We start from the raw sequence: 3,862 nt of genomic DNA on the forward strand, positions 1-3,862 counted from the left end.
GCAACAGTATTGTATGTACAAGGCTGATTAATGACGTCTTCAGTTCAAAATCTTTACCCTGCAGATGGATGATAATCCACGAAAATGTGATTAATTATAGTTTATTAATCAAACTGACATATTTCTGTGCGGAAAATAAAACCAATCAGAATCAAAGTTAATCCTTTTAAATAAAAAATAAATATTTTCCGGCTCCAAAAATTGGCAGCTGCTTGATCAGCAATAAGCTAATTAGGCAAACAGCTAGAGTAGGCTGCCAAAAATTAAGTCAAAATGAAGCCATTTCAGTTTCATCAAATACACCTGATTGATGTTAGTTGCCAATTAGCCGTGAAAAATAGAGGTTTGAAACAAGCTTATTTTCGTTATGTGTGTGCCCATGTGTGCCAACCGTAATGCGGGATATTATCATAATTTGTTGAACAAGGCATACATTACAAGATATGTACAGTAAAAACCCGCGTGTAAGAACTTAGGGATTTAAGAACCTTCTGGCAGCAATTTGCTTTTTTAGTTGTCCAAAATATAAGAACCTTTTTAGTCAAACAATTCCATACATGCTCTTATATGTTGAGTTGAACCATTTAATTTATATACTTTTTTACCAGAACCAAAAAGGTGACAAAAAATCGAATCGTTAAAAGAAAAAATCCAAATGCAGTATGTTAAATTTGAACTGTTATTTTGAAAAATTATCGCTACTTTTTATAGAATGTATCATTTTTGGTGGACTTTTGGCATCATTTGTACACTAATAAATGTTTAAAATGAAGAACAGACCAGATTTAATGCTAACTTTTTGATAATAAACAACAATATTTACTCTGCTGAAATCAAGAACCCAATTAAGAACCTATTTAGCCTAAACTGTTAATAAGTACCCTCATAATGCAAGAACCTGTTTCGCCAAATTCTGAAAAATTACGTTCCTACACGCGGGTTTTTACTGTATTTATTAAGCAGAGTTCTATCTAGGTGAAGCTTTCTGCTACCTCACCAGCTAATCCACAGATAAATATGGCTCTCGTGATCTGTATACTGGGATGGATGGATGCCTGGAAAGTCCCCCATTTTTTGGAAGCCTCTCATTCCTGGGAAGCCCTTCATCCCACTGATCAGTGCTTCATCCTGGGTAGCCTCTCATTCTTGAGTAACAATGGCAACCCGTTTAAAGGAATGACGCTAGCACTTTCAAATCAATATATAGTTGATAGCATAAGCAACTCTGTAATTTCACCAACAATTTTCTGTTCATAACATAGTGATTTTAACAATTATTACATTCTGACAAACAAAAGCTGTCAGAGATGTAGAAAAAATTCGTAAGAGCCATCATGGCATAAATGTACACAACTTGTAATAAGTGAAACAGAACGAGAGAAAACTTTTACCAAGATATCACTGTACGATAATACTTTTCACCATTTTGATAGAGCGACCAAATTTGTGTCTTCATTGTCAAATTTCTAGAAATATTTATTTAACAAAGAATGAAAAATTACATTTTGCTGTAATTCATTTTTTCATTTTATGTTTTAGTTATTGCTGTTAAAAGTTGTTTTTAAATCCATGTATATCTATCATTACCTCTTCTGTTGTCATTTTCAACTTGAGCTTATGATAACTTGGCTGTTGATAGAATAATTAAACTGAAACTTAAACATACATATGTCTGACATGGTCAGAATGATTAAACTGAGACTGAAACTTTTAAATGTTTACATGGTTAGAATGTTTAAACTGAAACTTTTGAATGTTTACATGGTTAGAATAATTAAGCTAAAACTTTAACATACATATATTCATATGACTATAATATGTCTGACATGGTCAGAATAACTAAACTGATACTGCAACATTTATATATTTGCCATGGTTAGAATTATGAAACTATAATTGACACGTACATATATTTGGCATGGTCAGCATAATTAAAACTAAGACTAAAACCAGGGGCGGATCCAGAGCAAATTTGAAGGAGGGGCAGTTGGTAGTGGGGGCGCTGAAAAATTTTCAAAAATTGGTTACGAGAGTACGCTGTATACAACAATTTCAGATACCTTTTCAGAATAACAACGTAACTTTGAGGTAATCCTTGAAGCAAATTAACTTATCGGTCCAAGAACCTTTTTCATCTGATTCTCATTCTTCAAAAGAGGCGCACAATTTCCAAAAGAGGGGTACCAGACTTGCTTCAAGTCATTGAGGGAGAGGCAACTGCCCCTAGTTGCCGCCCCCTTAAATCCGCTACTGACTCAAACGTAGCTCCATGTGTTTGACATGGTCAAGTAATTAAACTGAAACTGAAACGTACGTATATTTGACATAGTCGCTTTTAATATCTTCAATTCAAATGTGATTTAACATTATAAAATATATGGAACAGTTTTATAATTAGATTATGTAAAATAACAAGGAATACTAGTGTTACAACTTGGACAAAATGAAACAAAATCTGGAAATATATTCATTAAGTGATGGCTGGTAAAGTTTTAATCTACTGTCAAACGAAATTTGATTTCTCAATTATTTCAACTCCATAAATAAATGTTTCCAACAACGCCTTGTGAGTTTATTGATTATATTTCCTCAAGACTGCTCGGAGATTTCTGATATATCAATAATATATTCATAATTTTAAAGTATATCGATTATGAATGTGTAATATTTGAAAATGGCTTTGAAAAAAGCGAACATTTTACGGCAACTAAGGGCTTTTTCATCTGACACTCCTCAGAGCATAAAAAGTTTTAAACAACCCAGATTGTGCAAAACTCTATAATGACGACATGTTTTGGATAATTGGCAGAGCCCGGTCGTCCTTCCATCTAGCAGTTTTGAAGTCGATCTACATACAAACTAAAATATTGCAGCCATTGTGTAGACAGAAGGAGTTCGTTTTCTTTCTTGGACTCCATTGGTAATTTTTCTTTAGGCTCGCAGCACTGATTGGTCAACTATACCGGTCTTTTGCTTGCGTCTTTCTGATTGGCCTATTTCGATCCACAACTGGGTATATATTTTTCATCGTGTTATTTCGGACCCTTATTCTGACGTTTTATGCTCTGAGGAGTATCAGACGAAAAAGCTTTTAGTATGTTGTAAAATGTTTGCTTTTTTCAAAGCCATTTTCATATTCTGTAACGCAAAAAAATTGTTCACAAATGTATAATATCTTAGTTTTATCTATGACCATGACAACAAACCAAAACTCAGATTTTGGAATAGTTAGAGGGTCATGGTAGCCAACCTTCTGATAGAAGATGGTACCTGATGATGAATATCTTAGTATGTAGAGTTTTATGAGCTAATCAAAGGAGCCTACTTATCAACCTAAATTACAATAGAACAATACAAACAATAGAAACCTTAAAGGGGCCTGCCTAAAACAATACATATTGTTAAATGTGTAAAAACGCAAATTGTTGTGGGAAACTGGAAGAGAAGTGAATAGAAAGGTAGAAACAAGAATGTGATGGAAATGCTGGTGTTGACTATCTCAAAATATATTTAGATATTCTTGTTTAGCCCCCTGTCAGTAAACACCCATACTAGAAGACATGAGTTATGTTGAGATCTAGGTAGCTATCCTTCAGCTGACACGATTTTATATAAGTCGATACAGCAGTTTTGGTTTTATATTTGTTTCTACCTAGCATGCGAAGGTAGTTTCTAGGACACTGAAAAGCTCATGCTTATCGAGCAGTGTCCTGGTCCTTCCTCTCGATGTGAACAACACCTGGTGATTCCTACGCCTGGAATTACAGGGAGCTGGCGACTCTCCTCACTCTGGCTGAAGTTCATGCCAGGGACTCGAGAACCACGGACCCTTTGGTCTTTTGTCAGTGCCTGTAACATCTGA

This window comes from Rhopilema esculentum, unplaced genomic scaffold (assembly GCF_057945365.1).
Source record: "Rhopilema esculentum isolate cy_ngs unplaced genomic scaffold, ASM5794536v1 HiC_scaffold_34, whole genome shotgun sequence".
NCBI lineage: Eukaryota > Metazoa > Cnidaria > Scyphozoa > Rhizostomeae > Rhizostomatidae > Rhopilema > Rhopilema esculentum.